This window comes from Periplaneta americana, chromosome 17 (genome assembly GCF_040183065.1).
Source record: "Periplaneta americana isolate PAMFEO1 chromosome 17, P.americana_PAMFEO1_priV1, whole genome shotgun sequence".
NCBI classification, from domain to species: Eukaryota; Metazoa; Arthropoda; class Insecta; order Blattodea; family Blattidae; genus Periplaneta; species Periplaneta americana.
In genome coordinates, this window is record NC_091133.1 from 11948383 (window position 1) to 11966248 (window position 17866).

The 17866-nt window shown below is 41.5% G+C and overlaps 1 protein-coding gene across 2 annotated transcripts in view; it reads right to left on the reverse strand.

Annotated features, from left to right (window-relative positions):
- Window positions 1-10061, reverse strand: part of LOC138692668 (zinc finger protein 235-like) — a 49991-nt gene extending 39930 nt beyond the window's left edge. Inside the window, exon 1 of one of the 2 annotated variants that reach the window (XM_069815786.1) lies at window positions 9820-10061. The gene's annotated coding sequence lies outside the window, so the exon portion shown is untranslated. The remainder of the gene's footprint in view (window positions 1-9819) is intronic. The other variant, XM_069815785.1, reaches the window with a different exon arrangement.
- Window positions 10062-17866: the final 7805 nt, after the last annotated feature.

Below are 17866 nucleotides of genomic sequence, written 5' to 3' on the forward strand. Positions count from 1 at the left end.
TTTTAAACACCACTAAATTCAATGACGCGACAGGGAATGGACTGAGAAGACAGTGTACTGAGAGGACATAGAGTGGACTTCGAGGACAGAGAATGGACTCAGAGGTCAGAGACTCGACTGGCAGCACGGAGAGTGTAGTGACAGGACATGGAGTGAGAGCAAACAGAGTGGACTGAGAGCAAACAGAGTGGACTGAGAAGACAAAGAGTGGACTGCAGGAGAGAGAGTGGTCTGGTAGGACAGAGAGTGCACTGACAGCACAGAGATTGCACTGAGAGCACATAGAGTGGACTGAGAAGACACAGAGTACACTCAGAGGACATACAGTCGACTGAGAGGACAGAGAGTGGACTGGTAGGGCAGAGGGTGTAGTGACAAGACAGAGAGTGGACTGAGAGCACATAGAGTGGACTGAGAAGACCGACACTTGACTTAGACATAGAGTGGTCTGAAAGGAGAGTTTAGTGACAGGACAGAGATTGGACTGAGAACACACAGAATGGACTGAGAAGAACGAGAGTGGACTGGTAGGACAGAGAGAACATAGAGTGGACTGGGAAGAGAGAGAGAGAGATCATAGAATGGACTGAGAGGACAGAGTAGTGACAGGACAGAGATTGGACTGAGAGCATACAGAGTGGACTTAGAAGACAGAGAGTGGACTGAGAGGACATAAAGTGGACTGAGATGAGATACTGGACTGGCAGGACAGAGTTTAGTGACAGAATAGAGATAGGAGACTAAGGACACACAGAGTGGACTGTGAAGACATAGAGTGGACTGAGAGGACAGAGGGTATGGTGAAACAACAGAGATTGGACTGAGAGAACATAGAGTGGACTGAGGGAACAGAAAGTGGACTGAGAGCAACTAGAGTGTACTAAGGGGACAGAGAGTTGACTGAGACGACATAAGTGACATCAGATGACATTGAGTGGACTCAGTGGAAAGAGAGTGCACTGAGAGCACAGTGTAGTGGCACAACAGAGATTCGACAGAGAGCACATAGAGTGGACCGAGAGCACAGAGAGTGGGCTGAGAGGACACAGAGTGGACTGAGAGAACAGATACTGGACTGTTAGGATAGAGAGTGTAGTGACAAAACAGGGATTGGACTGAGAGCACATAGAGTGGACTGAGAGGACAGAGAGTAGACAGAGATGACATAGAGAAGGCAGAGAGGATAGAGACTACACTCAGAGGACACATACTGGACTGGTAGGACAAATATTGGATTGAGAGCACATAGAGTGGACTGAGAAGACAGAGAGCGGACAGTGAGGACATAGAGTGGACTGAGAGGACAGAGAGTAGTCTCAAAAGACAGAGTAGACTCAGTATACATAGAGTGGACTGAGAGGAGAGAGTCTGGACAGAGCGCACAGAGAGTGTAGTGACAAAACAGAGATTGGACTGAGGGCACATAGAGAGGACTGACAGGACAGAGTGGACTGAAAGCACACATAGTAGACTCAGATGACATAGTGTGGACTGAGGGGATAGCGTGGGCTGAGAGCACAGAGAGTGTAGTGATAGAACATAGACTGGACTGCAGGCACACAGAGTGCACTGAGAGCATACAGGGTAGACTGAGAAGACAGAGACGACTGAGAGAATATGGAGTCGATTGAGAACACAAATACTGGACTGGAAAGAGAGAGTGTAGTGACAGGAAAGAGATTGGATTGAGAGCACTTAGAGTGGACTAAGAAGACAGAGAGTGGATGTGAGTACATAGAGTGTTCTGAGAGGACAGATAGTGTTGTGACAAAACAGAGATTGGACTGAGAGCACATAGAGTAGACTGAGGGGATAGAGTGGACTGAGACGGCATAGAGTGGAATCAGAAGACTTAGAGTGGACTGAGAGGACAGAGACTGTATTGAGAAGACAGACGGTGTAGTGAAAGAACAGAGATTGGACTCACAGCACATAGAGAGGACTGAGGGCACAGAGAATGAACTGAGACGACATAGAGTGGACTGATATGACAAAGAGTGGACCTAGAGCACAGAGAGTGGACGGAGAGCACAGAGCGAGCAGAGACGGAACAGAGATTGGACTGAGAGCACAGACAGTGGACTGAGAGGACAGAGTGACCTGAGATGACATAGAGTGATCTGAGAGGACAGAGAGTGGACTGAGTACAGAGTGTAGTGAAAGTACAGAGATTGGACTGAGGGCACATAGAGTGGACTGAGATGACATAGAGTGGACTGAGAGGACATAGATTGAACTCATGGAGTGGACTTAGAGAACAGAGGGTGATCTGAGAGGGCAGAAAGTGTAATGACAGGACAGAGAGTGATCTGAGAGCACATAGAGTGGACTAAGGGGACAGAGAGTGGATTGAGATGATATAGAGAGGACTGAGAGATTAGATAGTGGACTTGTAGGACGGAGAGTGTAGTGACAGGACAGAGATACCTTCTCACTCCCACCAATCTCATCGACGCTAAACAACCTCGTAGTTGCTATAGCGTCCTTAAATAAGCAACAAAAAAAATAATTGTTAATTATTAGCCAGAATTACTGTTGGAAATTCACGTGTTAACGTAGCCACAGAAGATTTGCTTATATTGCCGGCGTTTAACATTGAAAGGTTACATTTCACTCCTCATCCCGACATCCTGGATCCGTAGGGCCCAGGCGCTGCAAAATGTCTTGAATGATTAAAAACCTATAAATTTAGCGCAATTGAAATTTTATGACTTTGTTAATTTTGTTTTCGTATTGTTACATTTCTTGATAGTAACCCATTAATGTTACAATAATAATTTTCTATAACTTTCTCAATATTACTTCATCGCAGTCTTAGGCCCGTTGCACGCGAGTGGCTGAAGTCCGGTTTTTCAGGCATTTAATTTGGCTAAAATTGGCAGTGAATAGATACTTAAAATTTAGAAAATAGACATTTAAATATTACGAGGATATAGCCTACAATAAAATTATGAAATTAGTAATTTAATATAGGCTCTTTGACTAAAGCTATCTATCATATTTCAGTACTTTCACTTTCCTGGTTACATGCCAAAAGATGTTTTCCCCAAGTTCTCAACTGTCATAGTCAGACGCCTGTCAGAGAGAATATTTCTCATCATGGAGAAATGTAGATATACTTCCTCCGAAGTGACTACAGCTTACTTAATATTTAAAACATGATGCTGTGTGTAAGGACTTATATTAATGACAATTGCTCAAACTAATGTGTCAACCTTACGTTTTCCTTACAATACGATTACATCAATCAGGCTATCTGGCATTTTATTATTTTTTCCTCTCTGCACTGTTTTCTTGGAATCTAAAGATCCTGAACCTCTGAGAAATGAAATCCAACACCATGGGTTGTGAGATACAATAGTCTCTCAGCCGACTGATTAGCTAGAGCTGATATGTAGACTTGCGCCATTAGTAACTGAAAGTATTAATGGGTGAGTTCCCATTAAAGAATCCAATTATGCGATAATATCGACTGACTATCATATCAGATGCTACATTTATGAAATTAAAAATGGTTTCTATTTATGCCTTTAATACTATACTCACCAACTAATTTTCTATGCCGATTATTAAATTTGTATGTATTAGCATAACCTATCACTCAAATGACAAAAAAAGGGAAACAAAGCAAAATAAGGCACAACAAATGAAAATAGGTTTCGGAAGTAATGAAATTAATATAAACAGGACCTAATGTTCTCTCAGTCTACACTCCATCTGTCTTCTAAATCAAATTTTTGTCCTCTCAGTCCACTTTGCGTACTCTTAGTCCACTTTCTTTCTTATTAGTCCATTCTCTCTACACTCAGTCCAAGCTCTGTACTCAGTCCACTTTCAATAATCTCAGTCCACTCTCTGTACTCTCAGTCCTTTCTCTGTAGTCTCAGTTCACTCTCTCTGCTCTATACCCAATCTCCTCTCTTAGCCCGATATATGTACTCAATCCATTCTCAGTGTCCCAGTCCAATTCAGTACATTCTCTGCTATTTCGGTCCTGTCGCTGTCCTCTCAATTCACTCTACGTCCTCACAGTCCACTCTCTGTCTTCTCAGTACACTCTATGTCCACTCAGTACACTATATGTCCTCTCAGTTCAATCTGTCTTCTCAGTCCACTCTGTTCTCTCAGTCCAAACTCTGTTCTCACTACACTCTCTGTCCTACCAGTCCAGTATGTCTTCAGTCCACTCTGTCTTCTATGTCCACTCTATAACATCCCAGTGAAGTATCTTTCTTGTCACCACACTCTGTCCTACCAGTTTCTGTTATCTCAGTCCACTCTCTCTTTTCAGTCTACTCTATGTGCTCTCAGTCCAATCTCTGTCCTGTCACTATACTCTCTGTCCTACCAGTCCACTCTCCTTCTTCTCTGTCCACTCTATGTGCTCCCAGTCCAATCTCTGGCCTATCGCCTCACTCTCTGCCCAACAGTCCACTCTCAGTCCTCTCAGTCCACCCTATGTCGTATCAGTCCACTTCCTGTCCCCTCAGTGCACTCTATGTTATCTCTGTCCAAACCATGCACTTTCACCACACTCTGTCCTCTCAGTCTATTCAATGTCCTCTGAGTCCACTCTAAGTCATCTGAATCCACTCTCTGTCGCCTCTGTCTACTCTATGTGCTCACAGTCCAATCTCTGTTCTGTTCTACACCCTCTGTCCTCTCAGTCCACTCTCAGTCCTCTCACTCCACTCCATGTCACCTGATTCCACTCTATCTCTTTTCAGTCCACTCTATGTCCTCTCAGTCCACTATGTCATCTCAGCCCACTTTATGTGCCCTCAGTCCAATCTCTGTACTTTCACTATACTCTCTGTACTCTCAGTCCACTCCCTGTCCTCTGAGTCCACTCTATGTCATCTGAATCCACTCTCTGCCCCCTCAGTTCACTCTATGTGCTGTCAGTCCAATCTCTGTTTTGTCACTACTATCTCTGTCTTCTCAGTCCACTCCATGTCATATTAGTCCACACTATGTCCTCTCAGCCCATTCTATATCCTCTAAGTCCCCTCTATAACCTATCAGTCCAACCTACGTGCCCTCAGTTCAATCTCTGTACTTTCACTGCACTCTTTGTCCTCTCAGACCACTCTATGTCATCTGAAATCACTCTCTGTTCCCTCCGTCCACTCTATGTGCTCTCGGTCCAATCTCTGTTCTGTCACTAGACTCTGTTCTCTCAGTCCACTCTCTGTACTCTCAGTCCACTCCATATCATCTGAGTCTATTCTATGTCCTCTCAGTCTAATGTATGTCCTCTCAATCCACTCTTTATCTTCTCAGTCCCCTCTATGTGCACAGACCACTCATTGTCATCTCAATTCACTCTCTGTCACCTCAGTCCATTCTATGTGCTCTCAGTCCAATCTCCGTTCTGTCACTGCACTTTCTGCCGTCTCAGTGCACTCTCTGTCCTCTCAGTCCACTTTATGTCCTCGCTGTCCACTCAATATGCTCTCAGTCGAAACTCTGTTCTCACTACTCTCTCTATCCTACCAGTCCATTATCTGTCTTCAGTCCACTCTCTGTCTTCTAAGTGCACTCTATAATCTCCTAGTGCAGTATCTGTCTTGATACCACACGTTCTTTCCTACTAGTCCACTATCTGCTATCTCAGTCCACTCTCTCTTCTCAGTCTACTCTATGTGCTCTAAGTCCAATTTCTGTCCTGTCACTATACTCTCTCCTACCAGTCTACTCTCCTTCTTCTCAGTCCACTTTATGTGCTCCTAGTCCAATCTCTGGCCTATCACCTCACTCTCTGCCCATCAGTCCACTCTCAGTCCTCTCTGTGTCATCTCAGTCCACTCCATGTCGTATCGGTCCACTTCCTGTCCCCTCAGTGCACTCTATATTCTCTATGTCCATTCCATGCACTTTCACTACACTTTGTCCTCTCAGTCTACTCAATGTCCTCTCAATCCACTCTATGTCATCTGAATCCACTCTCTGTCGCCTCTGTCCACTCTATGTGCTCACAGTCCAATCTCTGTTCTGTCACTACACCCTCTGTCTCTCAGTCCACTCCCAGTTCTCTCACTCCAATCCAAGTCACCTGTTTCCACTCTATGTCTTCTCAGTCCATTCTATGTCCTCTCAGTTCACTCTCTATTCTCTCAGTCTCCTTTACCTCCTCTCAGTCCAATGTCTGTCCGGTCACTGCACTCTTTGCCCTACCAGTTCAGTATATGTCCTCTCAGTCCACTCTGTCATCTGAATCCACTCTTTGTCCTCTCAGTCCAGCCTATACCCTCTCAGCTGTCCTCTCAGTCTTCTTTCTATCTTCTCAGTCCACTCTATGTGCTCTCTTAGTCCAATCTCTGTCCTATCAGTTCACTCTATGTCCAATCTCTGTTCTCTCAGTCCACACTCTATGGTCACAACCCACTCTATGTGCCCTCAGTCCAATCTCTGTTGTCACTACACTCTCTGCGAGCTCAGTCCACTCTCTATTCTTTCAGTCCACTGTATATCATCTGAGTCCTTTCTATGTCTTTCAGCCCACTCTCTGTCCTGTCAGTCCTCTCTATGTGCCCTAAGTCCAATCTCTGTTTTCTCACTACACTCTCTGTGCTCTGACTCCACTCTCTGTCCTCAAAGTCCCCTCTATGTATTCTGAGTCCACTCTATGTCCTATCAGTCCACCTTATGTCTTCACTGTTCCCTCCTCCTCACTGCACTCTATGTTCTCTCAATCCAATCTATGCATTCACTACGCTCTGTCCTCTCAGTCCATTCTAAGTCATCTGAATCCACTCTCTGTCCCCTCTGTCTACTCTATGTGGTCTCAGTCCAATCTCTGTTCTGGCACTACACTCTCTGTCCTACTGTATCAGTCCACTCTCAGTGCTCTCAGTCCAGTCTATGATGTCTCAGTTCACTCTCTGTCATATGAATCCAATACCTGTACTCTCACTACACTCTCTGTCAGTCAACTCTCTGTTCTCACAGTCCACTCCATGTTATCTGAATCTACTCTCTGTCCCCTCAGTACACTCTATGTGCTTTCAGTCCAATCTCTGTTCTATCACTACAATTTTGTCCTCTTAGTCTACTCTTTGTCCTCTCAGTTCACTCCATGTCATCTGAGACAACTCTATGTCCTCTCACTCCAATCTCTGTGCTCTCGGTCGTCTCTATGTGCTCTCAGTCGAGTCCCTGTTCCGCCACTACACTCTCTAAGCTCTCAGTCCAAACCATGCACTTTCACCACACTCTGAGTCCACTCTATGTCATCTGAGTCCACTTCTTGTCGTCTCAGTCAACTCTCTGTCCCCTCAGTCCGCTCTATGTGCTCTCAGTCCACTCTCTCTTCAGCCCACTCTATGTGCTCTCAGTCCAATCTCTGATCTTTCCCTACACCCTCTGTCCTCTCAGTCCATTCTATGTCACCTGCGTCCAATCTATGTCCTCTTAGTCCACTCTGTGTCTCATCAGTCCACTGTAAGTGCTCTCAGTTCAACCTCTGTTCTGTCACTAAACTTTCTGTGCTACCAGTCTAGTATCTGTCCTCTCAGTCCACTCTCTGTCTTCTAAGTCCACTCTATATGCTCTCAGTCCTATCTCTGTCCTGTCACTACTCTCTGTCCTACCAGTTCAGTATCTGTCCTCTCAGTCAACTCTATGTCCTCTCTCTCTTTCTTCTTAGTCCACTGTCTGTCCAATTTCTATCCTGCCACTATACTCTGTCCTACCAGTCTACTCTCGTTCTTCTCAGTACATTCTATGTGCTCTTAGTTCAAACTCTGTCTTGTCACTAAACTCTCTATCCTTACAGTCCATTCTAGTGCTCTCAGTCGACTCTATGTTGTCTCAGTCCACTCTATGTGTTCTCAGTCCAATCTCTGTCTTGTCACTACACCCTCTGCTCTACCAGACCACTCTCTGTCTTTTCAGTCCACTGTATGTCCTCTGAGTCCACTCTGTGTCTTCTTATTCCACTCTGTGTACTCTTAGTTCAATCTCTGTGCTGTCACTACACTCTCTGTCCTACCAATCTACTCTCTCTCCCCCAGTCGACTCTTTGTCTTCTCAGTCCACTCTGTGTACTCTCAGTCCAATCTCTGTCCTGTCACTACACTCTCCGTGCTATCAGTCGAGTCTCTGTCCTCGAAGTCCACTCTATGTCCTCTCAGTCCAGTCCCTGTCTTCTCAATTCATTCCCTGTCGCTTCATTGAATCTTCATAATTCCTAATTTTACGATAATTTACAATTCTCCTATACATTTTCCAAGGAATTACGTCTATACGGGAATCGAACCCCGGTAATAATGTGCTTGGTTAACAGTTCCTTTGACGCACGGGTTTCCTGAGCTGGAGGCATCGTATCAATGCAACTCTGGTGTTTTGTCTATAAACTACGTCCACGATGTCATAGAGTTATAACTGAAGACCTCCCTCAAAGAATGTTGTATATCATATGCAAAAGCCGTTGATATACAACGTTCTTTGAGGGAGGTCTTCAACTTAATGGCTTTATAAATACATGATAGCTGCCTTTCTCTCATCGTTTATTATAGTCGCGACGCTGTTATTCCCGACGTGACTCCTCCTCTTTGCTTACGTCTTAGGAAGTCAAGGCTCTATAAAGTCTAGGTAGCTAATATCGTTCGCCATTTTTTTCTTTCGTTGCTTAGCTACCAGACGAGGGATCTACTTGCCACACCGTTAAACATTATCATGTCGTAGCTCCTATGATAATAAATCAAACGCACTGTAATTCAGCAAATAATTCAGCGGCAAATAATGTCCTCGTGTGCTTTCTGCGAACGCCAGCGAAAGAGCCAAAATGGCGGGCGATTATATTAAGTATTTATCCAGCCTTAGGAAATACTTCACATCTTCATCACCGAATCACAAGACGCACACGTTTAAATGTAGCCGACCTGCAACGTGATTGGCTGCCGGAAATTAGAGCGACGGGACTATAGTGTAGTGTTGGCTGCCATAAATCACATGCATAATTTGTATGACGTAATCAACGAGTTGGACGTAATAGTCTTGCGCTCGTCCGCCATGACACCTCGCAGCATATAGTGTGAGATTGCCGAAATTGGCTCTCGATTGAGAGCAGGAACTGGGAATTCTGAACTGTTGACGCATGCGGAGATGGTTTAGTCTGAAGTTATGGTTAAAATGCTTCCAAACTAGGCAGTTAGTGATTTGGAAGGTGATGGCGTTACATTCTGCGAAGAATTGAGCTGAGAGGAAACTCCGAAGACTGTGAAAAAATAGTTCAAGAAACGTTTCAACAACGTAAAATCCCGAACCAGTTCTGACACCACAGTCAACTGAGGCACGAGTCGGCATTAGTCGGAATGCGTTCTGAATTGCTTGTTGGAACAAACCTGTAGTAATAGAAAGTAAAACGAAAGAGAGGAGGGGGGAAAGCAGATGAAAGAGAAAGGGGGACAAAAATTTAATGCAGCACAACGTCGTATTATGGTTAACTTCCATAGGAAACGTATGCGATATAAAAAAAAAGTTCATTACCTTACATTTATTACGCCAAAGTTTGAATGGTAATCATAATTGTCAAATGCAATAATTGGCTCCAAATTGAGAATATTTCAAAGCTTTCGTTATTTGCACAGTGACAAACACACGCACATCATTGTGAATTTATTGGAGGAAAAAGTGAACTATTCCATATGAGATACAATCTGTCGACATAATTCGTTTCAAACTTGCATTGCAGTAACATTTTAATACACAAGTGCAAAAATTAAACATAACATGAGATGTCTCGGTTTGCATAGGAGTGGCAGATCAATGAGCATTCCCAATAAAGAAAAAATTCCACACTCGTATCATACGCACCTCTGGTAATGAAGTCGAATCTTGTAATATTTCAGTTCTTCAGTCTACAATGACGATGAAAGAATGCCAGAATACTGGATACGTTAAATGTGCACCATATTAAATGCTACAGAATTAATTATTTGAAAGATATGAAGATGCTCTAAACCGTACGAGAAAACAAATAAGCCTAAGCCTACCACCTAAAATAGTGCAAAAGGAACATCTAACGCCATAATGATAAACCCTTCTAGATCGTAGGATAAACACCGATCATCAATAAGGCTGTGGGACTCCTTGTTTTTGGTTGTGTATGGAAGCCTATATACGCAATTTTGTACGACTATTTTACTGAAGGGAGAAAATCATTTTGAAACTTGTAATGTTAGTCTATAATAAAATTAAATTAAAAGTTAATTCGTTCGTTTTTAGACTCAGTAACCTATGTCGTTGACTGATATGAAAAAAAAAAACATGCTTTAAAGGGATAAAAATAATGTTTTTAAAATCCACATGGTGGCAACGCTTGCCTTGCCTTCGGCTGCACTACTTAATTATACTTTGTGTCTCGGGAGCACAAAGTCCGTGCAATTTTCGTGAGACGTCGGAGACCTTCGAGGATATTCGTTTTTAGCAGAACAATGTCATGACGCTGTAGTGAAGAATGACGAGAGCGGACACGCGAGATTTTACACCTAGCAAGCCAGTTTATCTCTTGGTGCAATTGTGTTTTTTTTTTTTTTTTTTTTTTTTTTTTCAATCTGTGCAATTTATTCTCACGAGTTTTATTATATTTTCTCGTTTTACTGTCACACTGTCAGGACGAAATATTGTGTGTAAGTAATAGTGTGATATTCTATTCTAGTATATTAGTACTGTGATAATAGTGTCTAGTGTGGTGTTTAGTAACTATTTTTATATAGGCTAGTGATAGCAATGTGGAATAATAATATCATAATCATTTGATACAGTAATAATGAACGAATACAGCTGCAATTTATGTGATACAGTTTTCAAATTCAGTCGAAGTCTGAATCGTCATAAAAGAACAAAACAAGACAACTTTAAAATATCTTGTGACATGTACGGTACAACTAAAACCACGAAGTCTGAATTAGTCAGACATATAAACAGTCGACATGAATCTACAACACAAAAAGTGGAACCTACAATTCGTTGTCCTCTATGTTCGGAAAAGAAGTATAAAATTGCTGCTGTTGTAGGGCACTACGTTATCGCTCATGGCATTGTGATTGAGAACGAAATTATAGAGTTTGATAATGAATCAGAATTTCAAATTTTGGAAGAAAGAGATAGAAAAAGAACAAGTGTGTGTATTTGTTTGCAAAAACAAATATAATAGGAAGGCAAGTGACGAGATAAGGGTGCTGTTCAGGTGTCATCGTGATGGACTATTCGAATCACAAAGTAAAACTCGACATATAAAAATATTAAGAAGTAATAAAATAAATGGACACTGTCCAGCGAAAATGGATGTTATACGCGAAAGTTCAGGACGAGTGAAAGTTTCATTTTGTAAAACTCATGTTGGTTACCAGGGAGAACTGGGTCGTTTAAGACTTCCTAAAAATGAGAGAGATGATATTGCTGATAAACTTGCACTAAAGGTACCATTTGACGACATTCTAGATTCAGTGTGTAATGATGACATTGAGCGTGCCGACTTTATTACGCGTAAAGATCTGCACAATATAGCACGTGATTATAACTTAAACGTAGAAGCTATAAGACATAGTAATGATTGTACGAGTATGGAATCGTGGATTAACGAAATGCAGACAGCTGGTGGTGTTGTGCAATTCTATAAGCCGCAATCTGTCGTGCTGAAAACCCATCCTCAGTTGCAGAGTGAAGATTTCGTCCTTATAATAATGAATGAGGCACAGAAAGAAATTCTAAAACAATTCGGCTCCAATTATATATGTATGGATGGTACACATGAATCCTTATGGATTTGAAATGACCACTTTACTTGTTTTAGATAACCTCTGTGAGGGATTTCCCTGTGCTTTAATGTTTTCTAACAGAATAGATATCCAAGTTATGGAACTATTTCTATCTACAATTCGAGGGGCATTAGGAGAATGTATTCAAAGTAAGGTATTTATGTCGGACATGGCGCCAACATTTTACAACGCTTGGCTAAAAATAATGCTTCCTCTAGAATTTCATTTATTTTGTACATGGCACGTGGATAGAGCATGGAGGAAAAACCTTTCAAAGGTGAAAGGGCATGAGAAACAGACAGAAGTGTACAAATTCTTAGAACGCTAATGGAAGAAAGGGACGAATCTGCATTTTGTAAAATGTTGGAAGAAGCGATCAGAGAATTTAACCCTAGACGGACCAAGGGAGAGTCAATTTATGTCCACACTTTATTAGAACTATTACTATTATAGTATAGAACATGTTCAGACCATGGTATTCTCATTTTGTGTCAGAAATAGTATAAAGTTTATGATCCAATAAAGACAATCAAGTTTTTTTGGTTGAAAACCTAATTATATGGACCAAATTTCGAAGTGGTCACAAAATAACCCTCCCTTGGTCCAACTTGTAACAATTTCTTTTTTTCGAAATTATAAATGAATGTTACAACAAAAAAAGTTAATCCATGACGCTACAGACCATGATGGTCCAAGACCGACCAGCTGGCTGCTGGCCTTACGTCCACATGCCGAAGCAGAGGTGGACGATCATCCAACCAGAATGTAGGTATCGTGTGGTGAGCAGGATGATCCCACGATGCTGGATGGGCACCGGTCCCTACACTGGCCGAAATTTCATGAGAAAATTTCTTCCCCCATGAGAACTCGGAACTAGCGCGCATTCCGTAACGCGAATCCTAGGCACGATGCCTTAGACCACGACGCCACGGCGCGGGACTATGTTAGGGACTACAACAATGAACTTATTATTCGAAACAGCAAACATATGTTGTAACAATGGCCTTATTTGGAAACCAACATTATATTACGAGGCACGTCCATAAAGTAACTTTCTCACTGGTCCCACAGCTAGCAAACCATATGTTGCGCGAAGCGACTGCGTGTACGTGATAGAATGTCCTGACATGGCGCATGCATTAGCGGAACTTCCCGAGTGCTCTCAGTAGCTTCGTTTCATTGGTTGAATATGGACGCTCCTATTCCAGCTCCCACCGCGTGTGAAGTGCGATCAGTGATAAAGATTTTGAATGCACAAGGCATAACGCTAATTGAAATTGATCCTCAGCTGTGCCAGGTCATGAGCAAGCATATGGTGCGTCGCTGCTGTAGACAATTTCCAGCAGGACGCCAAAATGTACATGACGAGGAACGCAGTGGGAGGCCGACCATCATCACAGACGATCTTGTGGAGCAACGCACCATTTGCTTGCTCATGATGTTAGGCCCATAGACCTGGCTCAGCTGACGATAAATTTCAATCGGCGCTATGCCCTGTTCATTCAGAAACTTTTTCACTGATCGCACTTCACACGCGTCGGGAGCTGGAATAGGAGCGTCTATCTTCAACCAAAGAAACGAAGCTACGGAGAGCACTCGGGAAGTTCCACTTGCGCATGCGCCATGCGCTTCGCGCAACATATGGTTTGCTACCTGTGGGACGAGTGGGAAAGTTACTTTATGGACGCGCCTCGTACATTGATGGCATTGCTGCATGGATTGAAAACTCATTTTATAAAGAGTGTTATTGTGTCTATGACCGAGGTATGATTCAGAAATACGAACAGATAATTATATAACATGGAAAGTGAATCAGAAGCAGTTTTAGAACATCACGAGGAAGAAAGTTATGATATTTTTTTATGAGTGTGTTAGTGAAACTGAAGATGAAGTTCATCAAATTGAAGACATGGACCGTGATTATGATAATGGTGATATTGAAGATGACACAGAACCCAATTTTACTATATGCACTTCAAGTGACAGTGAAACTGATAAGAATATTAGTGATAACAACAATAGTGAAAGTGTAAGAATTAGGAAGTATGTGACTAAAAGTGGAAGGGTTGTACCTAATCCGCCTTGTCCCACGCGAAGAACTGCTGTAAATATAATACGTGGAAAGCATGGACTGCCACAAACTGGTAAAGTAACTACAATACAAGAATCTTTTGGACAGTTCTTTACTGATGAAGTTGTGTCTAAAATTGTGCGACACACCAACGAGGAAGCAGAGGGAAGGAGTGTCGAAGAAACAAGTCCAACTGAAATCCTCGCATTCATAGGTACTCTCATTTTGATGAACGCAAATAACTACAACAACCTAGATTACCATGACTTATGGTCCCAAGAACTTGGAAGGTCAGTATACATAGCCAGCATGAGTCGGAACAGATTTCGTGATCTTCTGTCATCAGATTTGATGGTAAGAACACAAGGCAGGTTGGAGATCTAATGACAAATTTGCTCCTTTACGAGAAATATTTCAACTTTTGAATGACATATTTCCGAAGTACTGTACAGCTGGTAAAAACACTACCATCGATGATATGCTTACCTGTTTTGAGGCAGATGGCCATTTAAAGTCTTTTTGAAAGAAAAACCGGGTAAATATGAGATCCTCATCAGATTTATTGCTGATTGTGACTATTGATATGTTCATTGTATGGAAGTTTATGCTGACAAACAAGAAGGAACAACTCCTGAATCAAGAGGCCCTAGAGAAGCTGTCAAAAGGCTTGTTGCTCCTATAAAGGACACAGGTCGGAATGTGACTACTGACCATTTCTATACATCGGTCGAACTTGCTGAAGATCTGTACGAGTGTAAAATGGCTTTAGTTGGTACCATGAAAAATAATCGCAAACATATTCCTGAACAACTGAAACCATAACTGGAAGAGAATTGCACTCAAGAAAGTTCGCATTCACTGACGCTGCATCTGGAAAATCACCTGTCACATTAGTGCCGTATATTCCTAAACCTAAGAAGAACCTAGCCATGCTGCCATCACATAAAGATGCCAAAGTTTTGAAAATGAAAAAAAAAAATCAGATATAAATTTATTCTATAACTCAACCAAATGCTCTGTTGACACCATAGATCAAATGGCCAGGATGTATACTACTAAGAGAGGTACCCGTCATTGGCCGCTATCAGTATTTTACACCCTAATTGATATTGCGCGCATAAATACTTATACACTGCATATTATGACTTTCCCAGACTGGTACAAAAAGAAAACAAACAGGCGGCGCTTTCATCTACAGAAACTGGGGTTACAACTAATCAAACCAAATGTGAAACATCGTGCTGCAAACATAAATGGACGGCAGAACAATATTATTATGTCAATGGAAGCCATCCTCAAGAAGAAAATCACCAAAACAACCCAGAATCAGCAGCAGCCATCAGGGAAAGGGAGGTGCCATACATGTAGCAAACAGTGTAGCACCAAGAGTGAAAAACTAAACAAATTAGCAAAAACAACCATTGTTTGTGGAAAATGCAACTTGTATGTGTGTGTGGAAAACACAGTCACAAGACAAACATATGCTGTGAGTGTGTGAATGAGGTGGATGAATTTAAATGAAGATGTGAATGATGTATAAGAATTTGTTCAAGCATTAACTTGCAATAATTAATTTGATTTCAAAATTTTCAAGATATAAAAAATATTTGTTTCTTAAAATACATTATTTTTTACTTAATTCACTCAATAAAGAGATAATACTTAAGCAAAAATTGTAAATATAACCGTAAAAGTAAAATATAATGGTGGACATTAATTAACCCTCCCTTGGTCCAGCGTGTTACCAAAAAAAGCTTGGTCCATCTAGGGTTAAGAATGATCCTGACACTGAACAATTCGGACTTTACTTCGAAAATGAATATAAGTCACGTGTTCATAGCTGGGCTTACTACTACCGCCTTCATGCTGGTATAAACACCAACATGCATTTAGAACGAATGCATGGGATAATCAAACACTTGTATTTCAAGGGAAAGAAACCCAAGAGGCTTGATATTGCTATCCATACCATTTTGCGTTTTGTAAGAGATAAGCTGTTTGAGAAACTGATTACTCACTACAAAGGAAAAGTAACGTCCAAACTTCATCTAATACGTCAGAGACACAATCATTCACTTACAATGCCCTCCGAGAATGTTGTAGGCGAAGAAGACGTATGGAAAATACCATCTCAAAATAGTAATGAAATATATAAAGTGAGAAATTTGGGACAAAACTGCAATTGTGATCTTAAGTGCACAGAATGTAACACATGCACTCATTCATTTCCCTGTACATGCCCAGATTCATGCATTATTTAATATGTGCAAGCACATCCATCTGGCGAAAAAAGTAAGGTCTGAAACAGAGAGAGCGCAAATTGATGACACAGAAAACAATATCCAACTCGTGATTGCAGAGCCCAGAACAATGTAAAATCAGGACATTATCGTTAATGAACTAAGAAAAAAGACGCACACGAATCTGAATAAAGAAGCAAAGAAAGCACAGCTAATGACTAAATCCATGTACATTCTTAACAAGGCAAAGTCTGAGGAGGATTTTGAAATAATAGAAAAACATCTCAATCCAATATTACCAACAATCCAGGCCCTGAAGCGTAAGTCAACATTACTTTCAGAATCAGCTGCATCAGTCAAAGCAACAAAATTTGAACCTCAAAGGAAGTTATTTTCAACAAAAAGGCGCCACAACAAACCAACATCAGCAATAGTAAAACGTACTATTAATGAACAACAGAACATTGCCGTCAATTTACTCCTCAATTAATGACTTCGTTTCATATTTTCCTTGTGTTTTAGTGTATTCAGTGATATTATTTCTTAACTAAGACAATGTGTTACTCATTTTAATACTATGACTACTTAAGAGCGCGATTTATTCTTTTTTTTTTTTTTTTTTTGCTGTTATATTATGACATTACAAACTAGTGATTTTGAGTACCGGATTATAAAATCTAACTCATGGACGGCATAGTTAACATAAAGAAAAAGCCATCTAGATGACGTCAAGTGCATGTTTAATTCTCAAGACCAACATATTTCGTGAGTACGATTTTACGTCCTACACTCTATACTGTTCTTATAATAGATATAAAAAATGTAGCCTATGTTTCCAGCACCAGACTCTTTATAACAGTAGAATTTAACTCTAACCACTTCTTCCTCTCTTCCATTGACCTTGCTTCAACCCAAGAGGACTAGATATTATAGCCCTGTTACTTTAAACCTAAGTAAATTAGTTCGATATTCTACCCTAAATTTTTCAACTGCATACGATTAATTGTTTTTAAACTAAATAAAAGTAGGTAGGGGACATGTTTTTAAACAAATATTTACACAATAGACTTAAGTTTAAGTGTAATGTTGGTTAGATTTGTAGCTAATAGGATATAACGATATGAGTAAATAGTAAAAAGTACCCTCACATGCGCTTCACAAGTAACAGCTGAAGAGTTGACATTAACGAACACCCCCGAAAGTCCCCGACGTCTCACGAAAATTGGCCAAGCTTCCCTCTTGCTTCCGATCCCGCGTGTCCGCGCGCGTTGACTTTCTGCTACAAACGAATATTGCCGAAGGTTTCCGACGTCTCACGAAAATTGCACCGATTTTGTGCTCCCGAGACAGAAGTCTAAATTATCGACTGTGGCGACTCACTTGGAGCTTGTCGCATACCTCATCGCGCTCTTGATCGAGAACGTGTTCTCAATTTGTCTCCCGAACGAGGAGAGCGACGTCGTGACATTCTATGAGGCCCAGAATCGGTCTGTGCAGTTATAGCAATGATATTTCATGCTACTTAGGGCCTGATATGAAGGTCACAGCTGTCGTCTGATTCGTCAGTCTGAGTGGCAGAGACCATATACGTCTGGGTTGCGGGCTCAAATTGCTTCCCAGGTATCAAGAAGACTGTAATATATGAGAGGGGTTCATAAGCCGGATTAAGTGTAATCTGTCATGAAGCTTCTCGTACCTACCAGAGGAGCACCACAAGCAAGCAAAAAATTGCGGGAAAAAAAAATTTCTAATCATTCCCCTCTGTAGTAGTAATATTATTATTTACAATT